The sequence below is a fragment of the Pogoniulus pusillus genome, chromosome Z (genome assembly GCF_015220805.1).
Source record: "Pogoniulus pusillus isolate bPogPus1 chromosome Z, bPogPus1.pri, whole genome shotgun sequence".
Lineage (NCBI taxonomy): Eukaryota > Metazoa > Chordata > Aves > Piciformes > Lybiidae > Pogoniulus > Pogoniulus pusillus.
This window is the reverse complement of record NC_087309.1, coordinates 58855782-58881673: the sequence shown is the minus strand read 5'-3', so window position 1 is coordinate 58881673 and position 25892 is coordinate 58855782. Positions and strand designations below refer to the sequence as shown.

The following is a 25892-nucleotide window of genomic DNA, read 5'->3' as shown; positions in this document are numbered from 1 at the left end:
GAGAGAAACTGTGTTTCAATCTGTTGGTGGAAATGAGATTAGGCAAGTGAGAGATCTTAATAGGCTCTTTCCACATCTCTAAATGCAAATACAGCTCCTAGCTTCATCATCTGCTGCCAGCTAGCTGGACTAATAAAGAGGTGACCTTGAATGGCTTGGATTGACCATGAATCAGGAAAGTATGCAGTGAATCATATTTAAGGGTAAAATATGCTTCAATGTGATTCTTATAAAACACATTAAATACAAACACCTAAATTAACTTCTTTCAGTGTCTTTCTTGCATATCTGCATCGTGTTCTTCTTTCCCAGATGGGAAATACTCTTTGGCCATTTTGCAACAAATTTATTTCTCCCTTGCTTATGTAGCTTTTATTTTTTTCCAAAATGGTGGTGGTGGGGGTAGAATTGTTTGGGTTTTTTTACTTATTGCTTTTTTTTTTTTTTTTTTTTTTTTGGGGGGGGGGATTATTTTGATTGGTTGGGTTGAGTTTGGTTTTTTTGGGATGTTTTTCTTTCCCTTAGGGGATCAAACTGAGCTAAATTAGGCCTCAGATTTACTGTGTATTAAAGTTCTTGATTTTGATATAATTAGCTATACATTTCTATTGAAGGAATAAATATTTTTCAGAAAATACATTTTCTGGTGTTCTTTGTTGAATTAAAGCACATGGCCAGATAAGGAATATTGCTCTATACATTCATTTGGGCAATACATAATATTCCATACTCTCTATGTTACATCTCACTTGGAAATTGTCTTTTTAAATCTGCCAATGAACTGCCTCTGTGTACTCACACATTTTGAGATTGTATTTTTGGTTTTTTTTTTAGTTAAATTATAAAATTACTGAGCCTTCCCTCTGACAGTTATTCCAATTCAGGCTATGTACAAGATGGAGAAGATTCAAATTCTCCATCTTGTATTTTGCTTATAATTAAATCACTTTTCGGTTCTTCCATTTTTAAAGGTTTTATACACACACTATATAGCCTAAATCTGATGATAGCTACAGGCATTGTTAGGCTGATCCACTTAACTATTTATATGGCTCTCAATTAAGTTACTCAGACCTCTGGTGTTTCATTGTTACAGTTCTTTGGTACACCATTGACTGTAAATTGGTTACTTGATTCTGTCACTTCTCACTGCATTTTGGTCTGGGTGAATATATGACTTCTTTTTCTATAGCATTTAAGTGATCTCTTGTTCATGAGTCCTAAGCCAGTCTAGAATTTAATCTCCTATCCTTTGGGTACAAACACGCTATTTAAAGATACTCTTGTGAAAAAAAAATGATTTGGCTCCAATCACATTTAGTCTTATGGGTTGGTCATTTGTTAAAGAAATCTCTTTTGTGTCCCTGTGCTGATGTGACTTTCATCAGACTGTCATCAAAGATGCAGTGTTAAAGTAAATGACACCTTTGTAGCATCAGGGCTGAGGACTCCCCATTTGTTATGTGTTAGGGGAGTGACACTGGAGTGGGCAAAATAACATGTCTTTTCATAGAATCGTAGAATCATAGAATCAATCAGGTTGGAAGAGATCTCCAAGATCATCCAGTCCAACCTAGCACTCAGCCCTAGCCAGTCAACTAGACCATGGCACAAAGTGCCTCATCCAGGCTTTTTTTCCAAACACCTCCAGGGATGGCAACTCCACCACCTCCCTGGGCAGCCCATTCCAATGCCAATCACTCTCTCTGTGAAGAACTTTCTCCTAACATCCATCCTAGACCTCCCCCAGCACAACTTGAGATTGTGTCCCCTTGTTCTGTTGCTAATTGCCTGGGACAAGAGACCAACCCCAACCTGGCTACAGCCTTCAGGTAGTTGTAGACAGCAATGAGATCATCCCTGAGCCCCCTCTTCTCCAGGCTAAACAACCCCAGCTCTGTCAGCTTCTCCCCATAGGGTTTATGTTCCAGGCCTCTCACCAGCTTCATTACTCTTCTCTGAACACGTTCAAGTATCTCAACATCTCTCTTGAATTGAGGAGCCCAGAATTGGACACAGTGCTCAAGGTGTGGCCTGACCAGTGTTGAGTATAGGGGAAGAATATCCTCCCTTTATTTTTCAATACCTAAGGCATGAAACACAATAAATGTCAATTTCTGTCATTTCAATACAAGAGTGATTATGAAGAAGATTAAAGGACAGCCACAAAACAATTAGCTCTAATGAGGTCAAATTGAAATTAGTAATATTAATTCACATAAATTCACATGCTTTCACAGTATTCTCCATTAAATTAAATGTATGCTGGCAGCCAACATATATTTTATACTTCGAGACAGGAAATAAATGTTTAAGAGATGCAAAAGGCTTTCTGAGGGAGAGTATTTTTGCAAAAAAAAAAAAAAAATCACAGGCATTTTGTAAGTACTTCTGAAGCAGGAATTAGCTTATTCACCTCTTGGGGTGTGCTGCAATATCATACATTCTATATTTATAGCATTGTAAGCACTGTTATCTTCCTGGAGAGTTTTTCTGGATTTTGTTTTGATATTGGTTTTGGGGTTTGTTTGTGGGTTTTTGTTGTTTTGGGTTTTTTTTCTATTTGTTTGGTTTTATTGTTTTGTTTGGTTTTTTTTTTTAATAAACAATGGACACTTATCATGTAGTAGAAAATTCTATATATTTGCAAGTTTAGCAAAACAAATAGAGAAGTTTCCAGAACTTTCTGTGACATGCAAGTGTGCATTTTGGCAGATTTTGAGATTTTTATCACCTGTGATTTAGACTTATAGCTTTGCTGATATTCTGATAACCTTAATGATACTGTGATGAGAATTAAGTGAGCCCTAAGAGTGAAATTATTAGAAGAAATTGAGTAAGAATATAAAAAAAAGGCATGGAAAGGTATGTAGAAAAAAAAAAAAGAAACAATGTGCAAAAGGCATGAACATCCCCAAATACTGGAAGAAGTTAGTGTCTCTATCATAACTTTGAAGCATTTCATATTTTTTTTTTTCCTTCCTGTATTTTATCTTTTTGTGGACTCATTTTATACAGAACTTATACTGAACATCAAGAAAGTCTTTCAGTAGTGATGAAATGAACAGGTTAATAATTCTCAAGTGGTGAAAGTGCATGAACTTGGAGCAAACTAACTCCATATAAATAGTTAAAATAAGCACAGTAACACTGAGTGCTAATAAAAAAGTGGATTAATTCATAGTTTTATATTTATATATGTTTATAAATCAGGGCAATGGGTAGTGTAATCACATTTCAAGACATATTGCTTAACATTACTATGATGTGATGATTTAGTATCTTAAGTAAAAGAAATAGAGTGACACTTTTATATACATAAATGAGATTCTAACCCATCTATAGCCTCAGCCTAAGAAATCTCTGCCACTCACACAGCAATGTCAAAATGTAACAAAATGTGTACTGAAAATAGTAATTTAAATTACATTATTCAGTCATCACCACTGTGTACATATATATCCCTTATTAATTATATATTTTTACTCATTCTGCTTCTAGTGTGACTGTGGAAAATGTAGCTGATATTGAAATGCTGCTGATTTCATAATTATTGACTCAGTCCATCATCATGTGCAACCGCGTTTCACCATATTTAAAAGCATTGCATGATCACATTAAATAAATGCTCCAAATAAGCCATAGCCTTGCAGTTTGCACTATTATACATTTCTTTACTTTTAACATGAAAAAAAGTAAATAAATCTGCAGACTCAGTTACCAATTCAGAATAATGGGTTCCTCCTCAGTAGATGAGAGGCAGTGCCACAGAAAATCAGCACTTCAGAAATGTTTGGCATCTTTCAGAGCAGAATTTGGGACTCAGTTTTCTTTTTCAGACCTCAAGTAAAGAACTTAAATATTTGTGCTGTTTCTTACAAGAAAGCAGAAGATGAGGAAGTTTCAAAGATGCATTATCTTTAGCTTTCAAAACAGGCTAAGATTGGAAAGGTATATTTTCTCCTCCATACAGTCTTGTAAGACACTTGACAGCATTAAGAAATTGCTCAGAACTTATTATTCTGATGTTTGTAATCCTTATTTGGAATCCATAACACTGCAATTTCTAATGACTACAAGTATTTCAAATAAAAATCAGTGAGAAATCTAACCTATATATTTAGAGAATGATCCAAGACAACACCATTTTGACAAAAAAATTTCATATAGAAAATGAAGAAAATATCTTCATGCAGAAAACTATCACACTGAAAGAAAAAAATAAATTCTAAATTTTATCCTTTTATGTAAAGACACCTTTTTAAGAGATATGCAAAGAATTAATTATTGTTTTAAAAATAATTTAACTGATTTTTAACAAAATTAATTTGGAAATGAACCATCAAAGGGATATTCTTAGTATTTAATTTGATTACAATAAGAAGAAGGAAGTCATATGCCTGTTACTCCTATACAAAATGAAAGTGAATAAACTTTTTTACAGAAAGCTATACATGAGAAGGTGCCTGTTACCAAATTGAAATATTTTGTGTTTGTATGGAAATGTTTTATCACTTCAGGAAAGGAGTAATTTTATTCATCTAACATACTGATACCCTGGAGCTTTAATTTTGACTACTTTTAGAGAATGTTAGTATAAATGAGCATGTATTTTGTAGTTGTAACTTTTTTTTTTAGTGTAAGTTGTAGCTCATTGAAAGAAATTATCCAACTTCTATCACAAGAAGTCAATAAAGGTGATTCATTAATTAACTTATGCACAATACTATTTTGTGTAAGAACAGGAAATGAAGGACATATATTTAAAGTGATGTTTCAGAAGGGATTTACAGTTATTAAATTCCATGAATATATTATGTTTTTATCCTCCTTGTAGTTTGACATTCAGCTGAATGTGTCATGTCTTGAAGTATATATCTTGATACCAGATTGAAGATTCAATGATTTAAGCAGGGTAGGATTAAGACATGAAGGAAGCTGAGTCCAAGACGTCGGTATGAACGTGAAAGTGAGGCAAGTGGACATTGATACACTATTTGTCTTTGATATATGGATGCCACAAGTTTTAATAAATCCTGCCTCTTGTTATGTAGGAAAAGGCCCAAAAAGTTGTCCAACACACACATACCCCCCAGAAGGACCAGCCTATCCATTCATAAATCAGAAAATTTTATTTCAAGGTAACTTTTAGACAAAGAAGTTGGGTGTCATAGAAATCCCATAGCAGTTCATTGCTTTGGGTAGCTTCCAGTTGCCTGTGACACAGTGATGTGGTGCAGACTGGGGCTGTGTGTAATTGTCCTTAAGTCAATGACTTTGTAGAAAGGTACAGAAGTCTCTGTCTGAGTGGCTGAGGAAGAAAGAAGGGAAATAATCATGTTCTAATTGCGTCCTTGTCTGGATCTGAGGCTGTTAAAAACAGGACAGTATTCACAAACAACAGGGGCAGCCACTAGTTTCCATAGGTAATGCCCTGACGAGGGCAGTTGCCACCTCAGAGATCTGAGGCTGTCAGTCTCAGGCCTCCTTGGCAGCTATGTCAGGGCTGGGCTGAGCTTGTCATGTCAGCAACTTGATGGTGGAATGGGCCACCTCAAGTCTGCTGCTGACTGCAACACAGCTGCTACATTGTTGGTTTTAATGCCAAGAACTGAAAATAGCACCAATTAGATATTGTTTTGAGCCCTTATGTTTATGTGAATGTTCTTGCAGAAGCTGCGAATCATTCTGACAGAGTGGCAGAGGACAGGAGTATGCTATAGTCCAGTCATGTCCTCTTTGGGGCCATTGGTCACAAGTACAAAGTAATAGTAAAACTGTTGTACTACAGGCAGCGCCTGTGACCTGTGACCCTTCTGTCTTCTTTGTGTCCCTTTCACTGTCCTCTCACCTTAGCCTTTGCTCTTCTATAAGCTCACCTCCAGCCTCCACTCCTTCCATCCTGCAAGGCCTTAGCAGGCCTCATGACACAGCTCACAATTCCTTGACAGATAGTAGTCATCTTCCCCACAAACTATGAGATAAGAAGGGATGTCTGCTGTTCCTAGAGCAAACAAGTGAAGGAAGAAAAGGCAGGAAAGAGAAGAAAAGCGTATCAGCCAGGTACTGCCTTATAATTCATAGTACGGGAAGACGGAATAGAATAACATTACAAAATCCTGGGACAACCAGGTTTATCCCCCTGGGATGGACCTCAATCCATATGGCTTTCTTTAAAGGGGACCCAGGACCCCTCAAACTACCACATTCGACCCCTTTATTCTGTTCTATTTCCTGTATTGATAGTATCATCAAACAAGTAACAATACCTTTAGATGACATGCAATAGACTGTTCCTCATCCCAGCGTTCTTCAGAATAATCTTCCATTTGGAATCAGGAAATATTTGTTTCTTCTCATCAGATTAGGTAAAATTGGCCTTTTCAGGTTTCACAGGGTTCATGCTTGTGTATGGTGAGTTCTTCATTCTCTGAACTTAAACCGTTTCAGCTAAGGTTAAATTCTTCTGTGGAACACACTGAATCTCACCATTCTTCTTCATTATCCAATAGCTATGCCCTGGGCTTTAGAAACCACCCCTTGGATAGGTTTACCCTTATGTGAAAGAGGAGACACCCATACAATTTTCCCCAGCAGACTCTTTTCATTAACAACAGGAAGTCTATCATCATCTACTACTGGTAACATACTGTGATGATTTGGGTGTTACTCACCCTCCCTCTGGAAATCACCCAGACTAGATTCAACAGCTCTCAAAAGTCAATGAAACTTTATATTTACAGCTTAGCACAACATACAAGCAGATATTTACAACATATACAGTTATATACAGAAATACACAATTTAAAAATTAATACAGAAACACAACAGCCCTCCCAGAAACCTGAGTCCCCAGAGGGGCTCCCAACCACCCTTCCACCTTCCTCTCACCCCTATAGCTTACCCCTACCCTACCCAAGACTTTGTCTTATGCTCAGGGTAGCTTGGAGGGTTGGCCAGGGGGGTTAGTAAGCAGATGGATTAGTCATAGAAACATCAAGTTAGGTTAGAGAGAGAAGTTCAGCCCCAGAGAGGCAGAGAGCAACTCTGTTATCTGTGTTTACATTCTTGTTCTTGTACATCTGGGGACTGAGTGGCTGGAGAGCAGCCAGGAGGAAAGGGACCTGGGGGTACTGATAGATAGTAAGCTGAAGATGAGGCAGCAGTGTGCCCAGGTGGCCAAGAGAGCCAATGGCATCCTGGCCTGCATCAGGAACAGTGTGGCCAGTAGGACAAGGGAGGTTATTCTTCCCCTGTACTCAGCACTGGTCAGACCACCCCTTGAGTACTGTGTCCAGTTCTGGACCTCTCAATTCAAGAGAGATGTTGAGGTGCTGGAACATGTCCAGAGAAGGGCAACAAAGCTGGTGAGGGGCCTGGAACACAAATCCTATGAGGAGAGGTTGAGGGAACTGGGCCTGTTTAGCCTGGAGAAGAGGAGGCTCAGGGGTGATCTTATTACTGTCTACAACTACCTGAAGGGGCATTGTAGCCAGGTGGGGGTTGGCCTCTTCTCCCAGGTAACCAGCAACAGAACAAGGGGACACAGTCTCAAGTTGTGCCAGGGTAGGTATAGGCTGGATGTTAGGAAGAAGTTTTTCATGGAGAGAGTGATTTGCCATTGGAATGGGCTGCCCAGGGAGGTGGTGGAGGCACCTTCCCTGGAGATGTTCAAGAAAAGACTGGATGAGGCACTCAGTGCCATGGTCTAGTTGACTGGCTAGGGCTGGGTGATAGGTTGGACTCGATGATCTTGGAGGTCTCTTCCAACCTGGTTGATTCTATGATCTCAGCAAGCCTATGAGTGAAGTAGACATAACTGTTGTTCTCTTTTCACAGCCTGTAATCTAATTCTTCTCACTGAAACATTCTAGTTTGCTTCAAACTAGTATGATCCACCCCTGTCTATTTCACTCAGAGTATTGCTGAGAACTATTCTGCTAATCTAAAAAAAATATTTACAATAATGAATATTACAAGTTCAGTTCACACTTCATTCCAGCTGTCTCAGATGTAGGTGTTTCAAAAGCTCAGAAAACAGCACACAGTTTGTCTCCTCACAGACGAGACGAGAACAAGGACTCCCAAATGACATTGAGTTTGTCCTCACGTACTGTGGATTCTCTCATAGATTCTGTCTTACTGGATGATGATAGTACCTAGAACAGAAAACTTCTAACAGCTTGTATTATACACTGTGAATTTAATCTCTCTCAGCTAAGGTTAGATTTCTCTGTGGAGTACACTGGATTTCACCATTCTCCTGCATTAGGAGAAAACACCCAAAGAATTTTCTCTAACAGATTCTTTTCTCGTACAACAGGAACTTTATCACCATCTACTGTTTGGACCAAATCTGATTGTGCAGGTCCTGCTCTGTTTACAGAACCTCTACTATTTACCAACTAAGTCGCTTGTGCTAAATGCTTGTCCCAGTTTTTCAGAGTTCCACCCCCTGGCTTTTAGGGTGTTTTTCAGCAAATTGTTGTAGTGCTCAATCTTCCCTGAAGCTGGTTCATAGTAGGGTATGTAGTAGATCCACTCAATGCTGTGCTCTTTGGCCTAGTTTTTTACAAGATTGTTCTTGAAATGAGTGCCATTATTTGATTCGATTCTCTCTGAAGTTCCATGTCTCCACATGATTTGTCTTTCCAAGCCAAGAATTGACTGATCTAACAAAACCCACAACTACTTAAACAATTGATACTGCTTTAAGGTATCGACAGTCTTTAACATGACTCTTTCTAATCATTGAACAACTCCTACTACATACAGAGAATCACAAACAACATTGACTGGTCTCTTGGCCTATAAAGAAAATATATGGATTACTGCTTGTTATTCTACTAGTTGAACTGAACCTTCTAGGTTTGCTAATACAACATCCTTCCAGTTCCCATTCTCCAACCATGTTAAGGCTGCCTTGTGTGTGTGACCTCCCACATCTTTAAAGATTGTTATGCCTCACACCGGAGTCCTGGATAACAATGGGATTTGTTCTATCTGAAATTTGGGTATCCACCCCAAAAATCTGTGTGTGGGATAATGGACACGGACAATGCTTTTATAATCCAGCAAAGAGACCTGTAATGCTGTTGAATACTGTAATGCCCACTGTAAATATTCTGCCATTAGGAGTATTATTACATATTCTGGTTCCTGGCCTCCCATTTCAACAACCCTATTTCAACCTTTAATAATGAGTTGAGACACTGCCTCCACATAAGTGACAATTGATTGCTTGGGTTGAATAGGAAGGAATAACCATTCTGTAACAGATCAGGGCCATCAATCCATTATGCAATGACAGCAAAGGGGTGATAGTCATTGTTGATGATATGACCCCATGATCATGGTTAGGATCCTACCTATATGTATACCATTCTGTGATCCTTTTCATTATTTATGGTTTGTTTCTGTGGTTGAAGAGTGGCTTTCGTTATTTCCCATCCCAAATATTTCCATGGCAGCTCACTTTGGATTTTTTCTGGGGCAATTTTCAAGCCTTGAGAGCCCAACCATCCTTCTAGTACTTTGATAATGTTTTGTTGATTTAAACTTTGTCCAGCAATCAAAATGTCATCTATGTAGTGAAAAATTAACAGATCTTTATACTTGTTTCAAAGTGGTGCTAAGATCTAAGCAATGAAAATTTGACATATGGTGGTTAAGTGTGATGGTTTGGGTGTTACCTGCCCCCCACACACTTTAGAAGTACCCAACTAGACTTAGCCGTCTCTGGGAATATAAATGAAGCTATTTATTTACAGCTAGCACAATATACAAGCAGCTATTTGCAATATATACAGTGATATACAGAAATATACAAGGTAAAAGTAATACAGAAACAACTCCCCTCCCAAAAACCTAAGTCCCCAGGAGGGGCTCTCAACCACCCCTGCACCTTCCCCCTGCCCCTCTCAACCTTACCCCAGTCCTACAGAAGAATAGAGGTTCAGCCAAGAGGTTAAGAAGCAAAAGTGAGTGGCAGGTGAGGTTAGGGAGATGCAGCTCAGTCAAAGCCCAGCCCGAGAGTCAAGACAAAAATGGTAAAAGTGTTATCTAATGTTTACCCTTCTTGTTCCCATACATCTCAGCGAGACTGTGACGGGAGTAGACATTACTATTGTTTTCCTTTCACAGCCTATGATCTACTTTTTCTCACCAAAACATTCTACTCTGCTTCAAACTAGCACACTAAGTTTTTCATACCTTGTGGTAATACAACCCAATGGTATCTTTTCATGGGTTCTTGTTTATTGATTGCTGAAATGGAAAAAGCAAGTATCTCAAAATCATCCTTGTGTAATGGAATGGTAAAAAACCAATCTTTCAAATGTATTATTTGGGGATGGTAGGCCAGGATGAAGGGCTCCCATGTCTTCCATGATTTCATTAACCTTGCGAAGGTCATGGAGCAACAGCCATTTTCCACTCTTTTATGGAATGGTAAATAAAGGTGTGTTTCATGGGCTTGTAGAAGGTCAAATGTGCCCCATTTGCAACTGTTCCTGCATTAATTAATTGATTTGGGAGACCTTTTATTTTGTCAATGGCCACTGTTCAAGCCAAGCAGCCTGTTCTGTTTTCCATTTCAGCTTCAGGATTGGTCACACTTCAGTGGCTGCTATCAAAAATGTTTTGACCCTGTAGTAAGCACTCCCCCAGTTGACTGAGCACATTACACCCCAACAAACATATAGAAAGTGACATTACATCTGGCCTTACTGTGTTCTGGCTTCCATCCTGCAACATTACTGTGATAGGCTTTGCACTGATCTTCATTGCCTGCATTCTGCCCACTCCCATCACTAATAAGTTAGAGGCTTCCAATGCCCAGCCTTTTGGCCACCAATCTTCCCCCACTATGGTTGCATCAGCCCCAGTGTCTATCAACATAGGTATCTGACACTGTCCTCCTCTGGATGTATGAGCACAACCTGTCAGGTTTTTTTTTTTATTTTGGATTTCAAAGGGCAGATAGAGTTCTGGGGTGACAGTGGATCCAAAGCCTTTATCTCCACATTGTATATTAGAAGCTCTTGAAACCGCTGAGACAGAAGAAACTAGCTGTCCAATCTTTAACTCTTTTGGAATATTTACAGGAAGGTAAGGTGTCCATACCGTAATAGAAATGATTCCCTGAAAGTCAGTGTCAATAACCCCTGGTAAAACAAAACCCTGTAGTCAGAGGTTGAAGACTTCCCCAATAATAATATACTTAATCCATGGCCCAAGGACCCATGCAAATTTATCCAGATGTATTGGACCCTTGGGTCAACTAACGTAGTTTCTACTGCTGTTGCTATGTCCATTCCTGTGCTTGCTGTGGAGTCAGTGGCAAGGCTGTCCAGGCAGACTGCCTTTGAGAGTTGCTGTTTCGTGTCATCACACTGCCCCTCCCCACACTCTGCAGCCAGTTTCCCAGTGCTTTCCCATCTTGTAAACTTAGATCAGCACTCATCTGCTTTATCAACACTCAGCACCTTTTGGCAGTGATTACAGGTCCTGATAAGGCAATTATCCGCACCTTTAGCCACCAGGCTTTGGCTTCCTGTCCTAAAGTGAGCCTTAGTATGCCCAAGATTTCTGCAGCTGTAACATTTCAGAGCTTGGTCTCCTCTGCCTTGCAGCAGTTTTTATTGCTGCTGCAAATACCTCAGCCATTAAATTAGCCTGTTCCTCAGCTGTACCCATCCTAGAACAAACCTCCATCATATCAACCAAAGATGCACTTTTTGGTAAACCTTGCAATATACACTTATATGCTTCCCTAGCCACATTGACCAACGGTGATCTCTCTAATACTCCACACAATTAGACTAAAAAGGGCATACAGTTTTCATTTGCCTCCTGCTTCACAGCAGTCGACAGCAGGATTATTTTTCTGTCCTCAGGTAAATTTCTCAGAGCCTCCTTAGCAAGGTTCATTGATTGATGCAAAATGAGTGCCTGTAATCTAGGTTGTGTCTGTACATCTGCAGATTCCCCCTGACCTGTGAGCATGTCAAAAGTAGCCATTTTTAAAGGGTCCCCATCGCCCCGTCTAGATTTTGAATTACACAGTTGAAATAGAATCATACCAATGCATATGCCACAGAACATGTTGCACTGATGTTAAAATTGGTTGCATCACTGTACAAGAACCAGATGGAGTCATTAGGTTAGTAGCAAATGTATCATCAATAAATAATTGTGTGTATGGAGATTGCAACCCAAACTGTAATACCAGCTTCATGACTTCCTTAATCAATTCCCAGGGGAACAGAGTCCAGCAATTAGTTTTTACTTTCCATCATTTCCCATACCTCCCAGCATTACAGAGTAAGCAAATGACACTGGTGCTGGTAAAACCACACCTTCAATTAACTCATCTTTTATAACCCCTTGCCACCTTGTGACAGGATTCCCCTCACCTCCATCCTGCCTATGTTCTCCAGAATATCGCTGTTGTAAGCTCCTGTAGTGTAGGGCTTGGACTCTGTCTTCTGCAAAGTGCTGCTGAAGTTTCTGCTGACTTTTTAATTCTTGCAGCCTGGTTAGGAGCTGAAATGCCCATCCGGCACATCTGGATGATCAGGGCAAGTTGATGTCATGGAGGGGATTCTGCTGCCTTCGCCAATTGTGGTGGAGGGGAGAAATTAATTGGTGAGAGGGGATATTTTATAAAAATATATAATTTATTAACTTCAACATTCTGAACTCTCACCACCTCCAATCACTGAATTTTTATATTAATGTCTGTTCTACACAGTTATGAAAGGCATTCTGGGAATAACATAAAACAATAACTATTAATAGCTAGCAGACATTCAAACTATAAACAGAGAGAGGATATTTCCCCGCAGCAAGTACTGCTTGAGGTCAATATGCCATTTGCCCAGCAGATGGGCCTGTGCTCTTTCTGCTCTATGGCAGAAGGCTATAGAGAATTACAGAGGCATTAAAGCATTTACTCACAAATTCTTATTAATTATCAATCACCCTCCGGGGATACGTCACAGCCTATTACAAGTGTTCAATCTTCAGGGGAGTCTGCCCGTGGACTTTGAGGCTGGAATCCTCCCAGCTTTAGGGGAAAGGAGAATCTTCCCTGCCTCTGGGGAAAGGACAGTCTCTGACCATGTTCTCCTGGGGAAGGATGCAACCTCTGCCCTTGTCTCCTGGCTTTCTGGACGCTCTGTCCAGGGATTCTTAGGCAGAACCTCAGCTGCAGAAGGAGTACAATGCCGTGCAGTGTCAGCATGGTGTCACATTGGCCACAGAGGCCGGCCGCATGCAGACAAGTGGAATCTGCTCCTGGTAACTCAGCGGCAGTGGTGCAGACCAGGCAATAATAAGGCAGCAAGCGTGCAATAGGGTGCATGGCTGCACGGGAGACTGAGCTCCACAGATACAGGCATGTAATAGAGGATCTAGTCCTAGTAACTCATCACAGTGGTGTACAAGGTGTGCATGGCTGGCTGGGAGACTCTGTCTCTGTAGAATAAAGTAGATGCACTGTGAGCAAACTGGCAGACAGGTAGACATAAGCAAAAAGCAGTGTGGGTGAGTCTGAATGAGCAAGCACTTTGTTTACCTGTGTATCCCTATTTATCAAATGTAGGCTGAGATTAATGGCCCCTTGGCCACTAGAATGACCAATCAGCTTGGCAGTTAGCCAAAGCAATACCATTTTAGACAAAAGACACAAACCTGGACCTTCCAACTGTGGAGATAGCATGGGCCTAGCACCTGGTAAGCATAAGCTGGGCACGTGGGCTTATACAACCATATTTACACAATCAGGGGCCCTGGGCAGGCCAAACTTCATGGCACCAGGTTTGTTATGCCCCTTTGTGTTCATTTAATGTGTTTACCCCTGGTGTGGGCAGAAAAACATGTCCAGGCAGGACAAGGCATAAATAAGCCTATTTTCAGGCCTACGGGCCCTTCACTACAGCTGACAGTGGAGGCTGCAGAAAGACAGATGGTGGAAGATCAGGCATCGGAGGTATAGAGGGGGGAAGCAGTGGATACAATGGTGCATGATGAAAACTCTTGGGCTTCCGGATGTTAGGAGCAGAGGGATCACTGGCTTGTGGTTTCTGTATATTAGCCAAATACTAATCAATATCAGCAGGCAATGCAGGAGTGGGATCTATCTCCACTGGGGCAGTGTGGGGGCTGAAGGCCTAGGTGATCACTCATCATCATCATCCTCAGGGAGCATATACTGATTAGGGTCCAAAGCAAAAACTTTAATCTGTACGGAAAATGCTTCACTTTTGTTCTCAACTTTACTCCCATCAGAGTTCATGGTTGTAGATGAACCCTTAGCTACACCTTTCTCAGCCTTTAAAGTTTGTAACATATCAAAAATCAATTGCCAGGTGGAAACAAGTTCTTCTTGACTTTATCATCTCGGCTTATCGAGTCCCACAAGGCTTTCCCTATCTGGTCCCATGTATTGATTTCAAAGGCACTCGCTGGGTCAGCAGGGAGCTCATGGTCTAGACACAATAATAATAATAATAATAATAATAATAATAATAATAATAATAATAATAATAATAATAATAATAATCTTAGGAGGATATTATCCTCATACTTTGCCCCTGTCTTGGAAAGGACATATGAGAGGAGCTTTAACAGGGCACCTTCTTCTTTAGTTACACCCTGCCCCATCTCGCCCCCCAGCCACTCACCTGTTTTTCCTTTTTTTTTATTTCTTACTCTTCTTCCCAGGTGCCTGTTGTAACGGTCTGCTTCTTCTTTCTGCAGTATGCACACTGTGGCCCAGTTGCAGTCCCACCATGCCAGGGCTTCCTGCCAATGGTCCAATAGTGGCCGTTCCTTTATGCCACAAATCTTCCTTCAGGAACGCATCGTAGGTCACCACTTGCTGGCAAGGCATGACAGACAGACTTCACACAATTCAATGTGAATCCCAACAGAGACTCTTATTGTTCATTCTGACTTCATTTACATAGTCCAGAGCATACAGCACACACCTACCCATTAGCAAATCCAGACAAATACAGCCCAGTTATTTACATACATCATGCCTTGTTTTTTCTCATTAACCAGCTGTCTCACTATCTTTCCTCCTCCACGGGAGGCATCCTGAACCTGTGGGAAGAAAAGGTCAAATGCTCACACTGCCCAATATCATTCCTTCTCACATTTCATTCCCACATATTTTTTTCTTAAAGCAGACACATTCAAATTTTTCATACACAATACTACAAATATTGCTGAAACTAGAATTATTAAGGCTAAGATAACACATGAAAATTAAACACTGTATTATGTGTGTAGAACTTGCTACAGGGGTTTGCAAGTTCAGTTTCACTCTCATCCGGGATGCTGAATAAGTTGCATCAGTTGTAATATTTCCTGACTTGTTAAAAACAGAGTTGGCAACAGTTTCAGTAATATTAAAGCAAATCCAACCCAGACAGTTATCCCCAAATTCCAAAAAATATTCCCTAAAACTTTTTCCACATTAAGTCAAACAGAAGGGAACCAAGCTCGGCAACAATCCAATGGTGCCAGTACCACAGGCCTAATGGGCAGAAAATACTACCAACTAACCAGATAAGCTTCATTTTAGCTTCTAGACTTAAGTAGCAACCAATCAAGTTGAATTTGCCCCATATTGAAATCCAAAATAAGATGTGATGGTTTGGCAGTTACCTGCTCCCCCCACTCTTACAAAATCACCCAGATCAGTCTCAGTCAGCTGGAAGTTAAGGAATGAAGCTATATTTACAGCTTAGCACAATTTACAAGCATATATATATATATATATAATATACACAAATATTTACAGCTATATACAGAAATATACACGTTAAAAATAATATAGAAACACAATACCCCTCCCAACAATCAGAGTACCTAGGAGGGCCTCCCAACCACCCTTCCACCTTCTTTCCACCCCTCTACATTATCTCAGAGTCTGCCTTATGTGCAAGGTGAGATGGAAGGATTGGGCGGTTAGAAGCAGAATGATCAGTTGGGTTACATAGATCCAAGCAGAACAGCAGAAGCCCATGGAGAAAACACAGACACTGACTCTAACAGATAGACACTGTTTTATCTATGTTTGTGTCCTTGTTTTTATATATCTCATCAAACATATGAGTGAAGTAGACATTACTATTGTTTCCTATTCACAGCCTATAATCTAATTTTTCTCATTAAAATATTACAATTAGCCTCAAACCAACATATCCCATAAATATACTTCCCAATGCAGAAGCATACCATGAGGGTGCAAGTTGAATCATCTTCTTCAAAAGAGACCTGGTTAAATGCACTTCGTCAGGATCATCTATCTCAGCCTGTCCGTAGAGGATTTCTCTCACTGCCATCCAATGCAAACATCTAACACCCTGTTCATTATTCCACTGTTTTGGAGAGTTCCACATCAAATCATCCCTATTAGGGAACTGGTCTTCCACTGCGTTTAGAAGATATTGCCAGAGATTCATCAATTCGCCCTAGATTCATAGAATCAATCAGGTTGGAATAGACCTCCAAGATCATAGTAAGATATAAAATTATTGAAAAAACCTTTCTCTTTGTGGAACCATGTTGACTGTGCATTATGATTGAAGTGTTCTTTGAATGTTTTTCCATAGTACCTGGTACAATTTTCATTATTTTTTTCCAGAAAGTGGGATTAGACTAACTGGTCTGTCATTGCTTGGGCATTCCATCACACTCTTCTTGGGAACTGGAATAACATTGGCTAGCTAACAGTCATTAAGGACCTTTCTAGACTCCATATTATGAGAAGTATAATTAATAATTACAATTGAACAATAACTTGGTTTCTGGTTCCAAACTATCTTGTACTTGCATCTGCACAGAAAGCTCAGACATGGAAGATGGAAGGATTTCAGAATCTCTAGGCTGTCAGGATTAAAATGCAGTCTTTTCATCTGCTGATTTTGTAGTGTTGTTTGTGATTGTATTTTAAGTTGAACATCTGTTCTCAAGGCAAAATAAAAGGAAGTACTGAAAGTGAAGATGTTAACAAGGCTCCTAGAGGGCAAAGTATCTCTGGGCATCTGAAGGCAGTTATTACTCACTAAAAGAAGGAAGAGTGAAAAAAAATGATAGAGCTGAGTATTTATGGAAGAGAGTGAGAAGGCTGGAGCAAGACAATTATTAGGGTACCTAACATTCAAGAAGAGAAGGAAAGATACTGGAAAAATACAAGTAGGCACGTTAGAACTAGAAAACGGAAAGACAAACCCATCATGTCATAGAGAAAAGGTTCTGTGATCATGGCACAGGTCAAGCAATAAATAGGTTAATACATCTTGAAAATATCAACCTCAGCCCCACAATAAAATCAGAATTTTCTTGCTTAATATAGTACTGAGAAAACTTTTTACTCATAGGATTTTTAAGTTTACTTTCTTCCTTTGCAAACAGTATTTTACTGTGGAAGAAACGATAGACCAACTTCTTCTATTGACACATGATGAAGCAAGAGTATCTGGCAACTGAAATAGGCTGCTTGCCTGAAGGGTTGATAGCCCAATGCATTCCATAAAAAACAGAATGCAAAGAAGTTGTGGATAAGATGAAGAAGATACAAAAGAAAAAGACATCTTAGAAAGGAATATCTTTGCATGATAAAAGTGGTATTGTCACAAAAGCAGTTATCTTTTGCTCCCAAGCTGTAAATAATATCAAATTAAAAGAATGTGGAACTAGAGGATAATTAAATCCATTAAAAAAAAAAAAAAGAAAAAAAAGAATGAAGATATGTGCACAACTGAAAGGCGAAGTACTTTTTAATTCTATACAATGACATTCAAATACAAGCTGTTAAAATGATTCTTGAATTCAGCATGTACCTGGCACACATCATTTTTGGTTTGGGTAGTCTCTAGAACCTCTATAAGCATGATTTCTAGTCAGAAAGAGTTAAATTAATGAGTTAAAATGGACATACATATGATAGAGATTAGTGCTGCTTTGTCATATGTGAAGAGGTAACTGTACAGAAGCTGACAGTTATTTTTTCACAAGCTGTTAAGGTAATTTGCTGATTAACTTAGTGCCTGGGCAACTACTGCTTGTTTTGGTGAAATCTTTGGTATATTTAATGAGTTAATACATGAGTTCAGTTATGAAATTGCATCTTCATACTAAAAATAGTACATTGAAAAGAGATGGTCCAGTACAGTGACACATCAAGAAAGTATTTAAGACTGAACTGTTGAAAAGAAATTATCCTTTCATGAACACTTTAATCAAAAAATATCTGATTCAAATAATTTATTACCACTTAAACTATTTTGGGTTAGAGTTACCCTAGAAATTCCACTTTAATTTGCTGCATCTCAATAATAGAAATTTGCACAAGCTATTTATCCTCAGCGTACTAACTTTTGCTGTTCCTTGAACCCTTTGGAGTTTACTTGTGTTACTGTAGAAATACAAATTCAAAATGTTTTATTTTCTCTTTCAGGGAAATCTTGAAGAGTCTTACACTTTTAATCCTCCAGTCATTGATTACACTGTGAGGACATTGTGGTGAGGTGGTAAGTTGGTGTAGATCTATTGCACTGATCAACTAACTTGTAATTTCAAGTTTAACTGTTAAAGCAGTATCTATCAATATTGTGTCTGTGTGACAAAACATGAGAAATGTCTTCCTATTTCTCTTGAAAAGGTCTCTAAATTGTAAGACTGCCATTGATTTCATATCTAGGAAGTCTGAATCACAGAAGCATCATATATTTTTCTCTATTTGCAGTTGAACTTGATTTATAAATGCTCAGTCCCTGTTCTCCAGAAACTTTAAGTTCCTTTTCGCCTAGAAATCTGGATGATCATTTTAGCTAGTTCGACAGACCATAAGTCACTCAGTGATGTTTGATATGGTAATCTTTCTTTAAATTTCAGCTATCTATTAGTCAATCTTTTCCCAGTATTCTCCCTCCCGCCTTCCACCCTAGTATCTGTAAAGGCTTTACTTTTCCTGGCTATGGGATGAGCTGATGGATGTAAGCGTGTGTCCTGTCAATACTCCCTGCATAAACAACTTTTATGAAGATCTGAAAAATTACATCATGACTTCTGCTGATTAAAGAAACACTATGGTAACTCTTATATAAGAGTCCCTGGTTAGGAATTTGTATCTGAAATACGTTTATTTTTAAATTTTACTTTTAGACCCTGAGTGGAAACAACAGCCATGATAGCTAGGAATTAGAACAGGTCTAAATAATGATGGGTCCAAAGAATCTAATTCAGGGTTTGGAGAATCACAACTGGTGACTATTTGTATTTTTGACCACTTTAGCTTTACATAATGCTGGAGCCTGAGTGCTAAGAAATACAGGTCTTAATCTTTCAAATCCTGTGGCTTTCATTAAAATAGATGCTGATTTGTGCTAGATTTCCATATTTCTATCCACTTAGTAATAAAACTAGAATAGTTTTACAGCTCTCCCTTATGAGGAAAAGCTGAGGCAGCTGGGTCTCTTTAGATTGCGGAAAAGGAGACTAAGTGACCTCATTAATGTTAATAAATATGAGAAGGTCAAGTGTTGGGAGGACAGAGTGTGGCCATTTGAGCTAGGCTCTTCTCAGTGATAACCAGTGTTAGGACAAGGAACAACAGGTTGTTGCAGAGGGGGGTTCTTGGTACCTATGCCTATTTTGGCATTGGGGAGAAATTAATTGGGGCAATAAAATTTTATATAAAAATATAGATTTATTCAATTCAATATTCTGAACTCTCACCACCCCCAATCACTGTATATTAATATTCAGTTTGGTACACGGTTATGAAAACAATTTAGGATACAATATGTACAGGGAATTTGTTATTTAACTAGCAAACATTCAAACTATAAAAGAGGGAGGAGTTTTCCCCGCAGCTTAATGCTGTTTGGGATCTTTGTGTTATTTGCCCAGCAGAGCGGGCTGAAACTCTTTCTGCTCTATGGCAGAGGCACCTTACATTTACAGAGGTATTGCAGCTTTTATCCACAACTCTTTATCAATCATTAATCACCCTCTGGGGTTGTGTCACAGCCTATACCTAATGTCCAGTTCTTCAGGGTCTCTGCCTGTGGACTTGGAGGCTGGAAACTTCCTGGCATGAGGGGAGAGGATAAATCTTCCCAGTTTGTGGGGAAATGGGTTTTCTCTAACCTTTGTTCTCCTGGCAAAGAGGTGATCTCTGCCTTTGGTGCTGCTGGCTCCTTCTGGATGCTGTGTCCAGGATTTCAGGTGTAGCAGGAGGAGAATATCATGCTGTCTCTGGCACGGTTGTTCACGGCTTCAGGCCATGTGTGCAGACAATCCAAAATCTGCTTCCTGGTTATCTCAGTGGCAGTAGCTTTTACCAGACAATAATAGGCAGCAGGCATGCAAAGTGTGTGCGGCTGCTGGGAGTCTGAGCTCTGTAGGTAAATTATTGCAGGATCTGGTCCTGATAATGATAGCATGCAGATGTGCACAACTGGCATAGGAGGCTATAGGCTCCATATATATATGTGCAGGCTTAAATGAGCTCTGCAAGAAAGGTACGCAGGCAAGTAAGCTGTGAATGAGTCAAAGCATGAGGGTATGAGCCTCTGAGCAATGGTGTCTGAGCGTAGGAGTCTGAGAGGCTGAGTGCTGCAAGTGAGGGTCAGAGCTGTGTCTGAGCCATGAAAATGAGTCAGATCTGTGCTGAGCTGTGCAGGGGTCTGAGCTGCAGGTGACTCAGAGCACATGTCTTACCTGTGCACCCCTATTTATTGAATGTGGGCCAAGATTAATGGCCTCTTTGACCACTAGAATGACCAATCAGTTTGGCAGTTAGCCAAACCTTACCATAAGAGCTGGGTGTGCGGAGCTTACACAACCTGTTTACAACCAGGGGTCCTGGCAGAAAAACATGTCCAGGCAAGACAAGACATAAACAAGCCTGCTTTTTGGGCCTACAGGCCCTCCATGACACAGGTACGTGCTGGAGCACAGGAAGTTCCACAATAATGAAAATAATTTTCACTGTGAGGGTGACAGAGAAAAGAACATGCTCCCCAGAGTTTGTGAAGTCTCATTCTCTAGAGACATTCAAAGCACACCTGGATGCATTCCTGTGTGACATACTCTACATAATCCTTCTCTGGCAGGAGAGCTGGACTAGAGGATCTTTCCAGGACCCTTTCAACACCTAACATTCTGTGACTCTGTGATTGTGTAAAATAAATATACATCCTTATTATATGAGAGAGATAAATGTTCCAAAGTTTAATGAGTACAAGAAAACTTGTCAAAATACGAGACACTGAGAAGAGTGAAGTTGCATGTTATCTCAATTTCAGTGGAGATTCTAAATCGTCATTATTGTTATGATTTATGCAAAAATAATATTTATATTAATGTTGATATTCAGAAAAAATATTAATAGCTACGAAAGTTGTTTATTAAATCTCACCAGAAAACTTATTTACAAGGTTCAAACATGCAATTGGGTATTTACACAGAGGGAAAACAGGCAATATAAAAGAGTTAAAAAGACTAGCAAAAATACAAACAATTTAAACTAGAACCAGAAAGCAAATCTTGTGGTCAATATGTCACTTGGCCCCTAGGGGGACGTGAGAGGCTACTTTCTGCCAAAGCAGAAGGCACAATAGAATTTACAGTTACTGAATGAGAACTTTAATTACAAAGAGGCTTTTTAGAATATTTGCTCACAAAATAGCATCTCTGGATTTTTGGGGCTGCATTATAATCTCAGACAGTACCCAAAGCACTGTTAGAGGCTTTGGACTTTTCTTGGGGTGTAACACAGTCTCTGACCTGGTCTTAATCACTTCCAGGGCAGATGGTGTACAGGCAGACACGATGTCTTGCTAGTGGCTACTTCTTGCCATGGCATGGAGGCACTTAATGCCTGTTCTCTGGCAATCTCGAGGCACAGCAAAATTTTCAGGTAGACAAGCTGTACACCAAGTTTGTAACATATCAAAACTGGTTTGGAGTATGAGGCAGTGCATGATAGCAGAGCAGTGCAGAGCACATTGTCAGAGCAGAGAGCAGAGCATGAGGCAAAGCAGAACAGCAGAGAACCGTAAGGCAGAGAGCACATTGCTTGCAACTTAGTTTAATTTATTAATTGCCTAAATCTAATGGCTTCTTTGTCCACAGAGATTCACCAATCAGAATGGCACTTTGACAAAACTGACCATATTAGGTAAAATCAGGGCTTACTTTACCCTTATTTGGGAAGACACAGGCCAAGCATAAAAACGTGGTTGAACCTTGTTTACCACTGCAAAGAAGAACAAGTCTGGGCAAATCTTGGACCTTCAGACTTGCATTACAATTTATCTTACATGGAAATTCAGTGCTTTTTCTCTGCTTTCTGAGCACATTTTCAACCCAGAAAATGTCAATGTACAATTCCTAAAGGTGAAATTTTGATAGTGCAGAAATACAAAGTATATTCCTTAGATTTTATTGCGTCTCAGATTCCATGTGAATCATGGAACAGGGATATATCTGTGGATGAACAGAGATGTATCTGTGGAACTTCCAGAGAAAATTAAGATACATCCAAGAGGAGTCAACAGATCTTAATTATTTAGAATTAATTTGTTGTCATTAATGGAACTGATGGAAAATGTAGATATAGGCAAATAAGGTGCAGAATTTTACTTTTTGAGATCACGGAGATTAAGGAGGCAATTATAAAAACTTTTACTGATGAACAAATTATAAAAAATATTTTTTTAAATTAAAATTCTTTGCACTAACCATCAGTTCTAAAGCTTGGCAAGTTAAAATTAAAATAGTAAAGCCTTAACCTCTAGACCACATTTTTGAAGTGATATTAGAATGGTTGAATTGGAATACTTTTTTCACTTGACACTTACTTGGCTCCATGATATGTCATGGTGGAGTGACTTCAAATGCTGAAGACAGAAAGCTACATTACAATACAATTGTGTGTTATGAAAATAATTCACATCTTGCAATCACAAGAAAAGAATCAAAAGACAGATATATGTTCTTAGCCAACAGTACTTCAAGTCAATAATAGGTTTTGTGACTCAAAACTGATAAGGGTATCCTGTAAAAAGTGAACTTTCTAAAACTTATTCCCCTCCCCAGTCAGTACTGCAGTTTCAGTTGAAAAATACTGTTTTATTTAGCCACTTACCATCAGCAAAACATTCACTTTACCATTTAATTGAGCTTAAAATTAAGGAGGAAAAGAACATTCTTATTTTGATAAAATCTATATAGTTCTTAAAATTATACTTACTGAGAGTGAGAACAGCAAAAGTCAAACAGTCATTTCTTCTGAATGAATAGTGATTAGAAAAAAAGCCCTAATGGAAATTAACAAAATCTTCAAACAGCATAGAATTATTATTAATGCAGTTCAACAAGAGCAAGTGTAATCTTACATGTGGGAAAAACAATCCCAGGTATCAGTATACGTTTGAGATTGACCTGTTAGAATACAGTGAAGGAGTAAAGGACATGAGGGTCCTAGTGGATGGGAGGTTTATCGTGAGTCAGCAATATTCTCTTGTGGCCAAGAAGGCCAATGCCATCCTGGAGTGTATTAGAAGGGCTATGATTACTAGGTCGAGAGAGGTTCTCCTCTCCCTCTGCTCTGCCTTGATGAGGCTGCATCTGTGCAGTCCTGGGCCCCTCAGTTCAGGAAGGGCAGGGAACTGCTTGAAAGACTCCATCACAGAGCCACAAAAATGGCTAAGGGAGTGGAACATCTTATGAGGAGAGACTGAGGGAGCTGGGCCTCTTTAGTCTGGAGAGAAGGGAGCTGAGGGGTGATCTCATTATTGTTTACAAATATGTAAAGGGAGAAAGCCAAGAGGATGGAGCCAGGTTCTGTTTTGGTGATGCCCAATGACAGAACAAGGGGCAGTGGGTGGAAGTTGAAACATAGGAAGTTTCATGGAAACATGAGGAACAATGTTTTCAGTGTAAGGGTGATGGAATACTGGAACAGTCTGCCATGGGGGGTTGTGGAGCTTCCTTCTCTGGAGATATTCAAGATCCGCCTGAATGTGATTCAGTGTGATCTGGTAAAGGTGATCCTGCTCTGGCAGGGGGTTCAGACTAGATAATCTTTCAAGGTCACTTCCAGTCCCTAACATTCTGTGATTCTATGATTCTACTTTTGTCCCTAAAATTAGAGGTACTTCATGCAGTTTATGATCCTCCTTAAGTGATATCATTGTGTCGATAAAAACATAAATCAAGCAAATGTTCATAGGATTACTTGGCATCTTGAAAACGTATCTGTTGAGGGTATGGAGTGATCTTGTGATGTATTACAGATTGGTTTTAGTAAGTAAAATTGAAACCATTCCCAATCTGTGCTTCTTCAAATATATATTGGTCTTGCTCTCAAATATACGACACAGAAAATATAGTTGGAAGAAAATATATAGTACCATACAGTATTTCTCAGTAGCTCTGTGCTGACCATAGCAGATGAGTAGCACACTAATCTGTAGAGTTACAAAACAATAAAGTTTACATTATAATCTGAAAGATAGAATATTTTGCTTCTCTATAAATGTATTCTTATCATCCACTGCCGTCTGCGGGAAGCTGGTGGAGGCTAGAGCGAGGTACTGATGAGTCGACTCAGCTGCTAGCAGTGCAGTACATTTTATTAAGGCAGCACACTGGACTATATACTACTCAGGAGAGGCATGCACGATTAGTTTGAGGTTGGCACAAGTGAACGGTACAGATTGGCTCAGAGTTACTTGTAAGGTACAGAGAGGTTGCCCTGTATCAAAACAATCTGCGGTGTCCACCCCAGGGGGCTGGCCGGCTCATCCCCCTGCAGCTGTGTGTGGGGTGTGCATTGTTTACAGCTTGGTTTCCTGAGCCAGAGGTAGGCCCAAGGACACTTCCCAGCACGGGTTCTCATGTTTACCGGCTCATGTCCTGCTAGCAGGAGAATTCTCCCACAATCCAAACCAAATAATGTTGAACTCATGAATCACAAGTTCTGTGTCCTAATTATGGCATATTAATAGCATTTTTCCTTGCATTGTAAGTGAATGTACTGAGCATCAGAACTTTTCAAAGAATGTTTTTTAGTGTCATACTTCTCTTATAAATATCTTCTGTATATTGTGTAACCATATATTCAAACATATGTGAATCTATTCACCAATTTTCCTAAATGTTAGCATCATTTAAAGAAAAACTTTAGTATTTCATAAAGTCTCTTTTAAGACTTTGTACAGTTTTGGGTCATCTTACTGCCTGGCGAATGGTGTGTATACCCAAAAAGTAATTTATTATTCACCAAGAATCCTTTTTATCTGAATTATGATGTGTTACATGGAGATTACCAAAATTCTGCAGCTTATTCTCCCTTGGTGAATTCTTGGTAGAAAACAGGATACTTTACAAACACTCAAAATTTAAATTATAACTTCCCCAAATCCTTTTCCTTACTACATGTGAATTTTTGTTGTTCTGGTTTTAATAAATGTGTATCTATATTATAATTTTTATCTCAATAACACTTATTTTATTGTTTGAAAGTAGCAGTGGTTACATATAGCTAGGTGTAAAATGATCATATCTCTAAATCAAGTCAAATATTACATGTGTATATATGTATGTGTATGTCACTTTAAAAACTGATGATATATAAAGGTCTTAATTGTACAGTTGATCTAGGATGGTGATTGTATCTCCAGAATAGACAGGGGTTAAAAATCTTTATGCAACATATGAGACAAGATATCAGACTTCTGCAGACAAGGCATCCAAAGTGTTGTATTTTTTATTCCTTTGTTTCTTGTAATTTCTTTTATTTATCTTTACCATTTTAAAAACATATGCTTTTTCATTATTTTTAAAACACTCAATATACTTCT

At 39.2% G+C, this 25892-nt stretch overlaps 1 protein-coding gene across 45 annotated transcripts in view; it reads left to right on the top strand.

The window, feature by feature from the left end:
• The window catches only part of PTPRD (protein tyrosine phosphatase receptor type D), a 1747466-nt gene that overhangs the window by 344381 nt on the left and 1377193 nt on the right, over window positions 1-25892 (top strand). For all 45 annotated transcript variants that reach the window (XM_064140351.1, XM_064140349.1, XM_064140348.1 and 42 more), the window contains exon 3: window positions 18476-18548. The gene's annotated coding sequence lies outside the window, so the exon portion shown is untranslated. The remainder of the gene's footprint in view (window positions 1-18475; window positions 18549-25892) is intronic.